The sequence below is a fragment of the Lissotriton vulgaris genome, chromosome 7 (genome assembly GCF_964263255.1).
Source record: "Lissotriton vulgaris chromosome 7, aLisVul1.2, whole genome shotgun sequence".
In the NCBI taxonomy this organism is placed as follows: domain Eukaryota; kingdom Metazoa; phylum Chordata; class Amphibia; order Caudata; family Salamandridae; genus Lissotriton; species Lissotriton vulgaris.
In genome coordinates, this window is record NC_141695.1 from 462,978,957 (window position 1) to 462,996,111 (window position 17,155).

At 45.3% G+C, this 17,155-nt stretch overlaps 1 long non-coding RNA gene across 1 annotated transcript in view; it reads left to right on the forward strand.

The window, feature by feature from the left end:
* The first annotated feature begins 12,142 nt into the window (after positions 1-12,142).
* LOC147701869 (uncharacterized) overlaps positions 12,143-17,155 on the forward strand; it is a 124,210-nt gene continuing 119,197 nt past the window's right edge. The window contains exon 1 of the long non-coding RNA XR_015297484.1: positions 12,143-12,388. This is a non-coding gene — a long non-coding RNA (uncharacterized LOC147701869). The remainder of the gene's footprint in view (positions 12,389-17,155) is intronic.

Consider the following 17,155-nt stretch of genomic DNA (forward strand, 5'->3'; position numbering starts at 1 on the left):
ATTTCCTTGCTGGGAATTCTGTCTGCAGAAGCCTGCTTGTTGCTGGGAGCTGGAAGCTGGAAGCGCGACTCAACGAGAAGAAGCCTGTTGCATCCGCAGCTGTTGCCATCGCATCATCGGAGAAGCATGTCGCCACCGCAAGGGTCGCCGTCACATCAACAGAGAAGCATGTCGCAGGGCCTGTCGTGGCTCCAAAGTTACAGAGTTCGCCGCACGGCCATTGGGCATGCAAGCATCGTCTTCACATTGTCGCATCAAGGGCGCCAACTTCTTGCATCGCACCAAATCGTTGCATCGTATTGAGGCGCCATCTTGTCCCATCGCAACCGGGACGCACCATGAGATCGTCGCATCGCCTCCTCTCCGGTAAGGAACAGATGCATCGCCTTCTTTGCCAAGCACTGAGGGACAGGCACATCGCCTCCCCTGAAGCAAGGAACCAATGCATCGTTCTCCCTGCGAACCTTTTGTTTACCTTGCGTGACGCATCCAAAGGTACTTTGTGAGAAACGTGTCGCATTTACCATCACTTTTGAACTAAGTTCTTTCTACCATCTTAAAGTAATTTTCTTAATACTGTATTGTGGATTTTTGTCATTTGGGTCTTTTGTTAAGTCTATATAAAGAATACTTATTTTTATAAAAACCTTTGTTGTAGTGTCTTCACTGTATTACTGTATGTGTTCAGAAATGGTTTACACACTGCCTCTGAGATAAGCCTTCCTGCTTGTGCCAAGCTACCACAGGGTTGAGCAGGGATTATTTTAGGAGTGTAGCCCCCTTACTCTGAGTAGAAGCAAGGGTCCCTATTTGGACAAATGTGCAAGCCATTGACAACTAGAGATCCCTAGTTCTAACAGTGCTGTCAAAACGGGTGCCAGAAAGTTGGAGTCAGATGCCGGGCTTACCAGGGATGAGGAGTAGGCTAACATATACAGAAGATACTCATGGACGTATGTCGCCACGTGTAGCGTGTGACCTACCCCAGGCTCTACTAACCCTGAAGTGTGGATGAGACAGGGCAGAGACGGTAAGAAGAGCAGTCATCACGTGCTCCAGGACAAGCACACCCACAATACTTGACTGCTTCCCGACTCTTGATGAAACAAGATTCCGGCGCCATCTTGGAGCGGAATGGATGTAAATGTAAACATGATGAAGCATGACACCCTTTGGGGTATGTGAGGGCTCTTGCTCCTGAGGGATCAGATCCCCTGACTTTATACATCAGGTACTTCCAACCCCCACTTCCTCCCAAATCTCCCTTTCCTTAGGAACTGTCTACCTCCAAATGTACCTGTACCGCTGGGGGTCTGTACGCTGGACCTTTATTTGTCCCATGTCCCTCCCTTTGCATATCAACAATTGACTCACCCAGATTGTCTGAGGACCAACACACACCCCAGGACACACATTGGACCGTATCTTGACCACCAGCAACAGCATCAAATACAACTCAACCTCACTGCTTACATAGACCGACCACTTCCATTTCCAAATCAACACCCTGCAAGTCAACACTCAAACAAGTATCAGTATTCCAGCCGCAGCTTGGGCAAAATCTCAGAAGCAGGCTGACTCAGCACCCTCAGCACGGCTTAATCTAACCCCACAAACAACCTCGACAAGAAGATAACCAACTTCAACAACTGGATCAAGAACTGCACATACCCCCTTCCTGCTATCAAGCCCAACAGGCAAAGCAGACCCAACAAGCAGACCAGCTGGTACACATAAGACCACTGAGACACCAAACAACACTGTAAATAAATAGAAAGGAAATAGGGAGCCAGCCACAAAACCATGGACCGAATCACCTACAAGGCTGCATGCAGACGCCACCATCAGCAACTAAGAGACACCAAGTAAAATGTGCCAGCGGATCGCATTGAAGAAAGCTCCAATCGCTGCAAAGAGATCTTCTTGGTCGTCAAGGACTTCACCTCTCCCTCAGCCTCTGTCAACAACATCACCATCTCTCAAAAACTCTGCAATAACCTATCCAACTTCTTCTATAGTAAAATCAGAAGCAACGTCAGCAAATAATTGCCAGCCTACCTTCCACTAACCAAGACCACCCACCACCTGACCAACTGGACAGACCTCACTAGAAACAACACAGTGTCAATCAAATGGGCCGTCCACTCCGGGGCAAAATGGATCCATGCCTCCACTACATCTACAACATGGGAAAATTACTAATTAGCATCATCCTGTACCACATCATCAATACCTCCATCACATCCACCACTTTACTGGCTGAAAGTGCTGGATCAATGCAGAAATCAGTGCCCTCCTCAAAAAGCCTTCAGTCGACCCAAACTAACTGAGCAACTTTCAAACCATCTCCCTGCTCCCCTACCCAGCCAAAGTGATTGAGACGACCATCCACGAGCAACTCATAATCCACCTCGAGCATCGCTAGTTACTGAACAACAACTAATCAGGACTCAGAAAGAACCAAATCACCGAAGCAACACTCATCACAGCCATCGACGATATTCAGATCATCTTCTACTGAGAAGAAATCGCGGCCCTCATCCTGCTCAACCTATCCATGAATTTCAACATTGTCTTCCACAACACCCTCATGAGAAGACTCCATGAGATTGGCATGCAACGATCTGTACTCACCTGGATCTGCTCCTTCCTTATGGAAAAAAACAAAGGGTCAGATTGCCACCCTTTACATCAGAGAGTAAGAACAAGATCTTCAAAGTCGCAAAGGGATTGTCCCTCAGCCCTACCCTTTTCAACATATACATGACACCACTTGCCAACATCATCCCATCTCAAGGCATGATCATCACCTCCTATGCTGATGACACCCAGCTCATTCTCTCCCTGGTGGACAAGACAACCACCACCAGAACAACTTCACCAACTATATGATCATGGTAGCAGAATGGATGCAAATCAACTACCTAAAGCTCAACTCTCACAAGACGGACGTGCAGGTCATTGGTAAGACCTCTGCATGGGACTACACCTAATGGCCTTTGAAGCTAGGACCAGCACCCACCGACCACACAAGAAATCTGGTCGACATGATAGCACAAGTTGAATTTGGTTGGATGAGAGGCAATATATAGAGAACAAACATTTAGGCCCATACAAATATGTAGACACAGGCAATTATACATGAATGAATTTTTTGATGTATTTATTCTCTGTTGTGCTTCACAAGGTGTGAACAGCCAACGAGTTTCGCCCAAACATGGTCTTCTTTAGGGCAATATAGTATATAAGGAAAGGCGTATCCAATAGCACGTGTCTCCAAGAAGGACGATTTAAGATGAAGCCTAATGCATTTCCTATAAGCTCCTGGTAGAGCGAAAAGGAAGACCAGATGAAAGTGTAGCTGGCGCTCCAATGTTGAGTCACACTGGGTTTAGTATTTCTGCCATGGTAGTTGTCAGTAACCGGATACAAATGAATTACGATTTTTAAAGCGGCATTTACTGCATCTTAGAACCCCGTGTCTGGTCCGTTTGAAGCATCAATGGGTCTGGTCGGTGGAAGCAAGGGCGAAACGTGTTGGCTGTTCACACGTTGTGAAGCACAACAGAGAATAAAGACATCCAAAAATGAATTCATCTATAATTGTCTGTGTCTACATATTTATATGTGCCTAAATGTTTGTTCTCTATATATTGCCTCTCATCCAACCAAATTCAGCATAGTTAGTTTTTGTGATCTACAAGCAGCAGATCACTTGAGGTGGGCAATAGGATATACCATTGTGACTAGTTTGGTGGTGCAGTCACCTATAACCCAGCTGCTTCCTATCTCTTCTTTTCATGATAGCACAAGTCAATGCAGTGAGCACCTCCTGCTTCAACATACTACACATGCTGCAAAAAATATTTAAATGGCTGCCACAGAACACCAGAAGGACCATCCCATAGGGACTCACCAATAGAAGATTGGACTATGGCAACACTCGCTACACTGGAATCTCCAAACAATGCTAAGAAGCCTCTAGACCATCCAGAACACTGCTGTAAGACTCATACTCGACCTTGCACACCACTCCCACATCATACCGCACCTCAAGGAGCTTCAATGGCTCCACATTCACAAGCATAAGCAATCCAAACTTCTCAAGCGTACATACCAAGCCCTACATAACACAAGACACCTACCAGGACGGATGAGGACAACGTAGGTAGACATACCGGGGGTCAAACAATGACAAGCTACCACAAAACCACAGCCCCATCTGATACCTATGAGGCAGGCCAAAAAGAGACTATAAGTCTTACGCAAAATGAAGCCGATGATTCTTTCCACAAAGAACCGTTCGGATTGGAGATTTGTAAGTAACTGACTCACGAGTCCACAAAAAAAGATCAATATTAAGGGACATGTTGAACTTAGTGAAAGGCCCTGTAGAAGGCCCAGACCCTAATGGGCACAAGAGGCTGATACATGGTGATCAATCAGATGTGATGTTACGGATAGTTAACTCATCAAAAAACATCACCACTTCACTTATTAACCTAACCCCTATATACTTCACCCATATTAAAGTTACATTTTTAGATACAGCAGGTAATTTTATACATCACCATATGGAGCCCACAATTACTTTTCATCAGAAGTTAGGTGGTACTCACCTAGGGGAGTGAGTCCCTAGGTGGGAAACCCATTGATGATGCCACCCAACGAAACACCAAAGTGGTGATCACTTACACTGCCATTGGCAGAGATTGGTTGAGGGTTTTGGGTCTACACTGAGGATGCCAAGACCCCAAGAAACCTGCAGCACTCATTCTCTTTTGATTATGGAAGTTACTAGCGTGGAAGCAGAGTAAACTCTAAACAAATGACTTCTAGAGCCGCCTCCTGATTCTTGTCATGTAGTGAGCACCTCCTGCTTCAACATCCTGCACATGCTGTAAAAGATATTTATATGGCTTCCACAAAACACCAGAAGGACCATCCCACAAGCACTCATCAATAATAGGCTGGCAATGGCAACACTCTATACACTGTCATTTCCAAACAATCCTACAAAGGCTCTAGACCATCCAGAATACTGCTGAAAGACTCATACCGAATTGTTTGTCATTTTATTATATGTGTTGAAATTGTAGTAGTTATTAATTTTTTTTTATTTAATTTTGAGTTTTTAGTTCCGTAGCGGTTTGTAGGTTTATAGGGGAATAGGGTGGTAAGTGATTTAATTATATAGATTAAAAACATTATTTATAGTAGTTAAAAAAAATGTTAATTGAATTTTGCGTTTTTAGTTCCGTCGCGAGTTGTGGGTTTATAAGGGAATAGGGCGGGAAGCAATTTAATTATATAAAATGTATTGAATAATTAATATGTATAATTGTGATGTTATAGAGTTAAATGTGTTAATTAATTAATAGTTGTTTGATAATTATTTGTTTATTAATTTCAATTAATCAATTAATAATTAATTATGTAAATTGTTTAATTAATTTTAGGTGTGTGTTGTGGTGTTTATAGGAGTAAATGGTTGGTGGGAAGGCTGGGAAGGGTGGGAAGTCATTTATTTTTTATTGATTAATTATTAATTATTTGTTAATTCATTTCCATTAATAAATTAGTAATTAATAATTGCAATTGTGTAATTCATTTTAGGTGTGTGTTGTGGATATTATAGTGTTAAATAACGTGTAATTAATTAATTTGTATTATCTTTGTTAATAATAATATATTTAAATTTAAATATTAATTATCTTAATATTGGAAATAACATTTGAGAAAAATGTTGATGATTTTCTTTTTTATTGTTGTGGTATCCAGCACTCTCCCTACTGTTGCACTCACTGGAGTGGGAATAGTAATTTTACCCCTCCGCTATCCAGCGCTTTCCCTACTATTGCACTCACTGGAGTAAGATTCGTCATTTTTACCCCACCGCTATCCAGAGCTTTCCCTACTGTTGCACTCATTAGAGTGGGATTAGTAATGTTTACCCCTCCGTTATCCAACGCTTCCCTACTGTTGCACTCACTGGAAGGGGAATAGTAATTTATACCCCTCTGCTATCCGACGCTTTCCCTACTGCGGCATTGACTGGAGTGGGAATAGTAATTTTTACCCCTTCGCTATCCAAAGCTTTCCCTACTGTTGCACTCACTGGAGGGGGAATAGTAAGTTATACCCTCTTCGCTATCCAACACTTTCCCTACTGTTGCACTCACTGGAGGGGGAATAGTAAGTTATACCCCTCCGCTATCCAACGCTTTCCCTACTGTTGCACTAGCTGGAGTGGGAATAGTAATTTTTACCCCTCCGCTATCCAGGGCTTTCCCTACTGTTGCACTCACTGGAGTGGGAATAGTAATGTTTACCCCTTTGCTTTCCAATGCTTTCCGTACTGTTGCAGTTACTGGAGTGGGAATAGTAATTTTTACCCCTTCACTATCCAACGTTTTCACTACTATTGTGTTTATTTTGTTAATAAATGTATGTTTTATTCTTTTTTTAAGTTTAATGTTTTAATTAAATATAGAATATTTTATTTCATTTTAAATTAATTATATGTGTAGATTTTATTTTTATATAATTTAAAAAGTTTATAAATTAAATAAAGATAATAGTTAATAAAATGTATTTAAGTAAATATATGTATATCTACACATTTTTTGTGTTTATATTTATTAAATTAAGTTTATTTGTTATAATTAGTTAAAATATATATTAAATTTAATTTATTTTGTTAATAATATTAAAATTATTCAAGTAATTTTATTTGAGTTATGTCATTTTTTAAAGTCGATATTTTTTACTTCTATATTTTTTACATCAATATTTTTGTGTCGTTAATATTGTACTTACCTGTTTAAGTATATAAAGTCGATATTTTTGTATTGTTATTTTTACATCGATATTTTTGTCAACGATATTTTTTACATAGCTATTTTAACATGGATCCACGTACAGAGCCCTACGCAACACAGGACACCTACGCTCTGACTCACTCTCATTTGCACACATGCATCCGCAAGAGCAAAGAAGGCAGTTGCTTATTCTCCTGCACTGCACCCAAAACATGAAACGACCTAACCCAACACATCAAAGCCTCCTCCTCACTTCTTGAGATCTGCAAGAAGCTGAAGACCTGGCTCTTCGAATAACACTTTGAGGGCCACATTTGAACTGGGGAAGGGGCAGTTTCTGGAATACGAAAAAATACCACAGGTTGCCCGAGAGATATAGCTATCCTTCCCAGAGGAACACTGTACCACCAAAGTTCTTCAAGTAATGCTTTATATGGCCCAGGGATGGCGATTCATCTCTCACTTATATCGGTTGATTCATAGTAACTTACTGGGTAAAGTGCTCCCCATACAAACACGATGGGATGATACAATAGGAGATCCCTTGACGAAGCGGGAATGGACGAGCATCCATGAGGGATTTAGGAGGGTGGGCTTGAATTCACGGTTCAAACTCGTTCAGTATAATTGCATACACGAAACCTACCTCACCCCCAAAACACTATGCAGAATATACCTGAATCTTTACAGTGAGGCCCCTGCTATAAGGAGACAGAGGCAGCAATCCTACATATGGTTTGCACAGGCCCAGTTTTAACCCTATACTAGGTCAATATATTAACAAACATAAGAGATGCCACTGGGTGGGAGGTGCCCAGAGAGATCAACACAGTGTTGTTGAGGTTGCTACCTGCTCCCAACAATAAAAAATTAAGCAGAAAGTTTGTACTTTTGGGGCTAGTATTTGCAAAATGCTGAATTGCCATAGCATGGTTGATTTCCTCCCCTCCGCGGATTGAGGCATGGACGAGAGATGTATGTGAATGAGCAACTGCAGAGACAGTCGAATGAAACAGATTAGACAAGATGACAAGCTGGAGGATGATCTGCGAGCCTAGGCAGCAATGATTACAAACATGAGTGGTCCACAGACACCTAAGACGCCAAAAGAGTAGAACACGGAAGGTTAAACTGATCCGTAGATACCACACAAGAGGGAGTCAGACGGGGGGGAACTGTGAGTGGCAACGACCTATAGACACCCCCAGAACGTTCTAGGGGAAAAGTAACACTGGCACTCTGACACGGACGGAGGGTGGGGTGGGAGGGGAGGTTTAAGGGTTATATTGGCATGAGATTTATCAGATGAATGTATAAAAACTGCCCAGATAAGAAATGAAAATGTTAAGCTAGATGCTATTGTCACATGGCCCATGGGGACATAGTTGTCTTCTCTAAGTTGGCATGAGTACGCTGCAGATTGCCCGCTGCTTTACTAGCGACTTTAGTTTTGCAACTGTCTCTATTGCCATTTTCACATGAGAACCCATCGCAGTGTTCACACTCTGCAGGTTCCTGGGATTTTTCCTGAACATTGTAGGCAAGGTCGAACAACAATGCCACTTGTTATTTTGTTCTGACCAGCCCTTAGCACCTAGACAAAACATACAGATGCAGCTGTTGTTTGGGACAACATACTTTGATCTTATTGGAATACGTGGATAGGTAGCAGATACGTGGAGAGGGACCTTTCCAGGGAGAAGAGCAAGACAGCACCTATGATGTAGATCTACCCTCTTTAGGTAAAGGTATGGGGTCTGCAGAAAACGCCCAGAGATCTTCTAATATATTATAATATTACTTCTATGCAAGGGGAGGGAGGTAAGGCTTTATAGTTGTTTCATAATGACATCTCATTTCATGATTTATGGATTTACTGCTATGCTGACAGTATTTGTATTATGCATTTTCTGCTTGTTCCACGTATACTGCATATTAGAGCATGTTAGGTAAAATAAACATTTTTAACTTGTTTGTGTCTCTGTCAAATCTTATTGTGGACAAGTACAAGAGTGCAAGTGAAAGGGTGTGTCTTGTCATTGCGAGTCCTGAGAGATTTGGGAGTGCTATGTTCTGAGCTATCTAATCACTTGTTTCTCTGTGAGTGAGTAGGAGAGCAAGTGAGACACTATAGCTAGTCGGTCCTGGGCTCATGGGTACTAAGGTGGTAGGATGACTCAGTCCCTATACACTAAAGTCCCATAATCCTACACATAGTTCTGTTTTTGGGCAGAATCCCTGCAACATTATCAGCTCATAAGGGCCGTAGACAGGGAGGGACGAATCCCCCCAACACCACGCTGTATCCTGAATGTAACCAAACTTTAAGCAACGACTGTATGCACCTACAAATTCCAATAAAGTTATATTAAGAAGAAAAAAAGCACCAGCACTTTAGGGACCACGCACCTACACACCTGCCCAAGTGCCCGGATACCCACATGAGAGATTAGTGCACTATGCAGATCTACTTAACATAACATAACATAACATACACCTTCCCAGAACCAACAATCTCTGGCGGAATACAGCATGCAGAGAAACTCGCTCTTTATTGTGCCTTGCTCCAAAGATCTGGAATGACATTCTGGCAAGTATCAAATATGAGCAATCTGCCAAATCCTTCAAAAAGCACTGGTAAAATCACCTACACTTTAAACTGATGCCGGCCTCCGAATGCATTCTTTCTGCACAAATAAAAAGTACCCACCATGATATCTCTCACTTTTCTCTGCACGAATAACAACTACCAACCATAATTATATTTACTTCTCTCTGCACGTATAACAGCGTCCGACCATGAAGGGAATCACATTTCAGCCCCTCGCAAACCTGTCTAACGGCTGCTATCATTTATACAAATTGTAAATGCATTAAGGTCCCTTCTTCCCTCTTTCTCCCTCTAGCTCACACGTGAATAGCTTATTTGGTGCTGTATTAAAATTGAATGGCCATGGGAGGGGTCATGAGGTAGAAAGAGGGGCGAAGGGACGGAGACTAAGGCGAGGTTCACAAGCTAGTTTATTTAGTGCCTCAGGGGAACAGAAAGGTGCTGGCGAACTCAAAATTAAATGAATGATTAAAATCAGGTTTCCATGCAAGCTGGGGGCGCGTCTCTGAATGTAGGCGCCCGGCACCTGGGCCCAATTGTGTATACCGAATTTTGTAGATGAATCTATACACTTTATGGTATAGAAAAATCTAAATAATTAAATAAGACAATGGCCTTTTAAAAAAAAATATTTAAGACTGATTATACACATCAGTAACAAGTAGTGAGGTTTAGGAGTCTAAACGAGCCGTGACCACTGGAGGCCGCTGTTGCATCATATTCAGCTGTTCGACTTTGCCAGCGCTATCTTCAGGCCCTGGGGTTGTATTACATAAGACAGCTGCGCAATACCTTCTGGGAGCCTCCTCAGTGTATTGACCCCGAAGGCAGTAGGGTCGGGGCACGTGCTGTGCGTTCTGCTAACCCTGCCACCACCACCCCCACCATCACAGGACAGTGTCTTCTTACTGGGAACCTGACTGCGCAGTATAAATCAATTCAGCAATCTATTCATTTCATTCCTACGTCCATCGACCCCTTCATACGCCCACCCATTCACCAGATTGTCTCTGGCTGGGTTTCTGTTTCTGGCTCTCTTACAGGATTCATGCGTGTCTGCCTTCGTCTAAATCTTTCATTCTTTCATTCATTCCCTTCTCCTACCTCCGTCCCTCGCTCGCTCTGTTCCTCCCTTTCACCTTGCTCTCACTCTTCCTGTCGCTCCTTTTACTCACTTCATTCGTTCCCTCTGTTCCTTCACTGCTCCTTTCTGCATTCCGTCTTTCTTCTCTTTTTTCCGGCTTGACGCCTCCTTCCCGCCTCATCTGCTTCTTTTCTTCCCTCCTCCCATTTTCACCTCACTTGTTCCAATCATTTTTTATTCGGGCCTTTCCTTTCTCATACGTCATACCCTCTCTCGTATCTCCCCTCTCTGTCCCCTGGATCAGACCCCTGTATCGTGCGGCGAGCAGCGCGTGGACAAACAGTCCCCATGTCGGTCCATACCAAAGCTCTGTAGAACAACATATTCTATGTAAACATGTGTAAATGGCAAACACAGACTGTTTACTTTAAACAGTCAAGTAACCCGTCACTGTCTTGAGAGCTGGAAAGTGAACGGGGATTCTATACTTCGAAGTAATCAGTTTCCATGTAACGCGTTACAAAAGGTCAGTACTTTAACTCCAGGTACATTGAGAACTGCGCCACGCCTCCCCGTCCCTCGGGGTCCTTGAGGGCACGCTCTGCTCTCCTCCCTCCGTGTCCTTGACTGGACCCTTTCCCCTTCCCTCAGTGTCCCTCCGTTCCTTCAGGGCCCCTCAGTGCACCCTCTTCTTTCCCTTGCTTCAGTGTACTGAGGGCACCCGTGGTGACCCCTCCTCCCCGCCTTCCCTCGCTTTCCACCACGAGGGTACCCCCTCTCTTGACTCCACACCCTCTCCCCCCACGGGCTCGGGACAGGATGTTTTCCTAGGGCGCCGGGCGCCGGACTGCATGGTTAGGGGGTATCAGTCTTGCCTAGTGGCCCTTCATTGGTTCCAGGGTGGCTCCTTCGTGGTCTTGTGGTCACTGTGACCAGGAAAGTAACCGAGGCGCCCCTTGTGTTTGGGTGGCCTTCTTTCCCCTGGCGTCAGGGCCCATCTTCGGCCTACGGGTGGCCATTGAATGAGGGTCGCGGGCACCAGTCCTCTGAGGTCATCGCCGATGCTAGGATGTCGGTGGGCTCTGCGGGGTGCTGAGTTTTTCAAGTGCAGCAATCACTCCTTCTGGGCGCTGTGCCAGGACCAGTCTGCTAAACGTATCGCCTGTGTGCTCACCTATGATATGTTTTTCTCTGTCTGGGTTTTCTTTAGGGTGGTCTCTGCCTGGCATCTTTACCTCATCACCTATACCAGGGTGTGTTTTCTGAGAAACAGTCAGGGTATGGGGCGCCTGCCAAAGGTGCTAAATATCTTCTCTGTGCTTTTTAGGACCTTCGGCGCCTCTGCCGCCTGGCGTGCCTACCCTCAGACATTGCCCCGGTCTGGGGGGAGCCTGTCACCTGCACCTCTGTGTCGTGGGCGGGGGGTGGACCTGAAGGCCTCTGTGGCGAGGCCCGCTGAGTTGCTAGTGTGTCGGATTCACCCCCAGGCCTCAGCCGAGTTGGGGCATATCTGGAGTGCACAGGCACACACGCACTCCACGCCCTCCCACGCTCACTCCACCCACCCCGATGACAGATCTGGGCAGGACTTCCAGTGCCCCGAGCCCAGTGCCAGAACGATTCCTCTCAGTCCAGTGGAGAGCAGGAGCGTGCGAGGCAGGCCTGGCGAGCGCGAGGGAGGAGGCAGGGGACGGACAGACAGACCGGCGGAGAGTACACAGGTGACACCGAAAACATAAAAAGACCTAGCATAAAAACTGAAGCACTTTCCAGAATGTCTGACAGCGAGACCCAGACGCCGCCGGCCCCCCACGAGGCACCCGAAGCACCCGAGACCCCCTGCGCAGAGCTCAAGGTCGCCATGGAAAAATGGTGAGTGACCCTAAAATGTGATGTTTGCCTACAGGAATGTACCCCATAAAACTACCGAGCACAGCCTGTGTAGCGTGCACCACAAACTGAGCTGTTATTATGTGCTATTCATATTAAATGGCACTACCCATCTGTGAGGGGACTCCCCTTCTTGACCTTTGGAAATGGAAAGGCTGACGTCCCGCATCCAATCTGAAAACGCAGATATCTGAACTGTACAGCAGGTGGGAGGAGACTTCTAAACTAGTTCACTTAAAACGGCAACTCATGAGCTGCAGGTGACACGGAGTCTCTGCAGCGCGCACATTAACCAACCGAGCTGTCTTGCTAGGAGTTGAACCCGTGACCTGTAAATGGCGCAGACATCTCCGCAGTTAGAGGAGAGGCGGTCGCCGGGGAGCGTGGCTGGGGTGTATTTGAAGGACACGCTCTAATCCGGATTGGGTTTTGTTTTTCGCCAACGACTTAAACCGGATTTTGTTCCACTGGCGAACACAAATACAGATGTTGCTTGTTCCGCTTTTATGGCGGACTTCTCCGGCTTCACCTAGCCCTGAGCTATCATTCACATTGGAACTGGAATAAGTGAACTGCAGTCTGCACGCATGCATTTCCGAACCAAGCAAAATAAACCAGTCCGATAACGTATGTATTTTCATCCCTGTGACTGCCGCCTTTTTAACTTGTCCTAAAGGCATCAGATCGCTTTGCCTCAGCACCAGTTTACATTATACGAGAGCAGATTTTTTTAGGCCTGGGCAGAATAAGTGATTTGCCCAGAATCACAGGATGTTGAGCCTAAGAGACCAAACGGACTCGAGCTGGTCCCTCAGTTACAAAGTCAGTTAGTGCGTGCAGCAAACCTCGGATTTTTTGCAGAAGGCCATCACCAATCTTTGCAGATTGCAGGGATTGTAGCCGTTGGACTCCAAACTGTGCAGATATAGCTGCAAAAAGCACATTAACGCACCCAGCTCAGACACTGTCACCAGGAGCTTTTCTGGCGACCCAGAGATCTGACAGATCCCAGACATTTCCCAAAATAAATTTCGACTTTCTTTGCACTTCAGACTAAAAAGGGTAATTTTCCTGCTTTCGTCTAAGGCAGGATACACACACGACACCTCTTTACACCACATTCCTGGCGCCTTCTTCCAACTTGGCGCTATGTTACTTTGGGAGAAAATTACAAAAAACTATTTGATGGACAGAATGTAGATCAATGTCTTACATTCACCCCAGTACAAGGATCTGGGCCTAAATCCATCGGTCAAGGCTGATTTGCATATAGCCATTGTCTGACCTAGGGTGGTGTGGAGTGCAAAAAAACTATGGATTTAGGCCCAGATCTTTGTACTGGGGTGAATGTAAGACATTGTTCTGCATTCTGTCCATCAACTGTGTTTTTTGCTATGTTACTTTGAGCACCTTCACACACTTATAATGAGAAGCATCGAAATACGAGCATTAAAAGACAGGGTCGTCGGCTGTATATAAGGACCGTATAGGTAGCCGACGACCCTGTCTTTTGATACTCGTATTTCGATGCTTCTCATTATAAGTGTGTGACTCTCGACCCCCCTGTGCAGCTCGCTGCTCGATAGAAGTGGCTCCTAGCAACAGCAGTTTGCACGCTAGGGTTTATGAGCACAGAGCAGAAATGTCAAAAGTGAAACTGCAACTCCCGAAATGCAGCGCACCACTGGCTTAAAAAGAAAGGACTGGATAATTTGTCAGAGGACATGGTTCCGCTTACAGCTGTGCTTTACCCACCGGAAACCCAAGATAAAACCAGTGGTGAAACACAGCCCCTCGCAGCCCCCGCGACACAGGGAGCCCCCAGCCCTTCAGCACAAAACCAATAGATATATCTGTGAGATATGAGGGACCGAGAGCCCCCCTTCACATCCCGTAGGAGGTACCCAACATCTTGCCTTACAGTACCGGTTTAAATGCTATTAATGTACTGCACAAAGAACATAAAAGGGAACACAACATTTGTGAAGTGCATTGTGGGATGTACACCGTCAGGTAGCACTCTGTGAATTAATTTTTAATGTAAGTTTGAATATTTCTTTGACAATTTGAAAAAGAATCACACTAAGAAACTTTACCATAATAAAATTGTTTTAAAACTATCATCGGAAGTATCTTGAGTTCATTACGAAAAGAAGCCGTCTAGCATTTGTGCCAGGAGAAAGTGTGGGCGAAATAAGGTTTGCTATAAAAATGAGTATACAGACTTGAAAACATGCATAACGTGTACTATTGAACAAAACCGTCCAGGGCTTATCCAAGCGGCAGCACTAAGCAGCCATTTTGCATCGAGTGGGCCCCGGACTCTGACGTAGAATGACCACATTGTGTGGCACGAGACATCATGGGCTGTTCTGAGATGGTCTCGGATTTGACTGGCTGCAGGAGGTGACCATGGGGTGTTTGAAGAAACGGGGCTGAACAGTCTGAGATGAGGTGCATTGGGAACACTGTTTAAAGCAGAAACACTGAGAAGGTGGAGTCGTGAGCTGACGTGAGGCGTCTGTCTTCGGATGGCCTCAGGCCCCACCTGGGCGTGTCTGAGGGGAGTGAGCTGAAGGTTGTCAAAACAAGAGTTGCTTTCAAACCTAAAATACCGTAAGGTAGATTCGCACAGTGGTGCGGGAACAATGTTCAGAGTCGGGGTGAACCCCTGAAGGCACAGGGGTTGTGAGAAAGCCACACATCAGACAAAGAACAATCATAGTGAATAAGCCATGTCAACCCAGCATGAGAGAGGTAAGGGTGTGATGTGTGGCCACGTCCACCCAGCATGAGAGAGTTAAGGGGATGATGTGTAGCCACGTCCACCCAGCATGAGAGAGGCAAGGGTACGCTATGTAGCCACGTCCACCCAGCATGAGAGTGGTAAGGGTATGCTGTGTAGCCACGGTCCACCCAGAATGAGAGAGGTAAGGGCAAGCTATTTAGGAACGTCCACCAAACATGAGATAAGGGTATGCTATGTAGCCACATCCACTCAGCATGAGAGTGGTAAGGGTATGCTATGTAGCCACGTCCACCAAACATGAGAGGTAAGGGTATGCTATGTAGCCACGTCCACGCAGCATGAGAGAGGTAAGGGTATGCTATGTAGCCACGTCCACGCAGCATGAGAGAGGTAAGGGAATGCTATGTAGCCACGTCCACGCAGCATGAGAGAGGTAAGGGTACGCTATGTAGCCACGTCCACCCAGCATGAGAGTGGTAAGGGTATGATGTGTAGCCACGGTCCACCCAGAATGAGAGAGGTAAGGGCAAGCTATTTAGGAACGTCCACCAAACATGAGATAAGGGTATGCTATGTAGCCACATCCACCCAGCATGAGAGTGGTAAGGGTATGCTATGTAGCCACGTCCACCAAACATGAGAGGTAAGGGTATGCTATGTAGCCACGTCCACGCAGCATGAGAGAGGTAAGGGTATGCTATGTAGCCACGTCCACGCAGCATGAGAGAGGTAAGGGTATGCTATGTAGCCACGTCCACGCAGCATGAGAGAGGTAAGGGAATGCTATGTAGTCACGTCCACCAAACATGAGAGGTAAGGGTATGATGTGAAGCCACGTCCACCCAGTATGAGAAAGGTAAGGGAATGCTATGTAGCCACGTCCACCAAACATGAGAGGTAAGGGTATGCTGTGTAGCCACGTCCACCCAGCACAAGAGAGGTTAGGTTATGCTCAACCTTTTTCCACCAATCACTCAGACCTTCTTCTCCCTCCTTAAAAGGGTCCGTTCGAGCTCCCCGACAGACAGCTGACCCCCTCACATTGCCCAGGAGATCTTCTTCCAACTTCCCGAACCCCCCTTATCCCTCATTACAATTCCCTTGCCACGGGCATCGTCCCCAATCTCTTTAAGACCGCGGAAGTTACACCTACCTTAAAAAAAGCAGGTGCAGATCCCCTTGTACTCAGCAACTTCCGACCAATTTTGTTATTACCCTTTCAGGGTAAAATTCTGCAGGCTCATATTGCGAGCTGCTTGAGCACATTTGTGGAACACTCACATTACCTAGACCCACACCAAGAGGGATTTAGACAAGAACATTCCACAAGTCCATCATTTTGGCAATCCACGATAAACTCAGGAAGGGGGCGGACCAAAACATCTCTCAGGCACTGGTGCTCCTGTAGAGTGATAATGTTGTCTTTATCAATGTGTATATATATATAATTTATATTTACACGTTTCCCTAGCTCTATCAGTAGTTCTGATGTAGTTAGCTTAGGGAGGTAGGAGTCAGTGCCTCATGAGCCAAGTCTGGACAAAGGGTATTAGAGGGTCCATTCAACCCCCAGCACGTCGGTGCTTCTTCCTTCGTCCGTGGAAAACACGGAAGCCACGGACGAAGGAGGAAGCACCGATAAAGACAACATTGTCACTCTTCTTTGTACATCCACCTTTATTTTTTTCTATTTTTACTGTGGTAAAACATTAGTGAGTGACAGGGGGATCTGACCCCGGTCCTGACGAAGGGGCATAGCGCCCGAAACATGTTGACCTGCACAGGAGAGTAAGCCCATTAACTTGCTTAGTCTCTCCGAATTATATATAACAACAAGGGCACCCATTCGAGTCAGTACGGGACCTCGGGGAACATATTTAAGCAAGCAACAGAGGTCCCAAGCACAAGAAAAATAGTAGCACGTAATGAATATAGACACAATGGAAACTATATTAAATAGTGACTTGTCCAGCCGGACAGAGGTCACATTTTTACTTTCA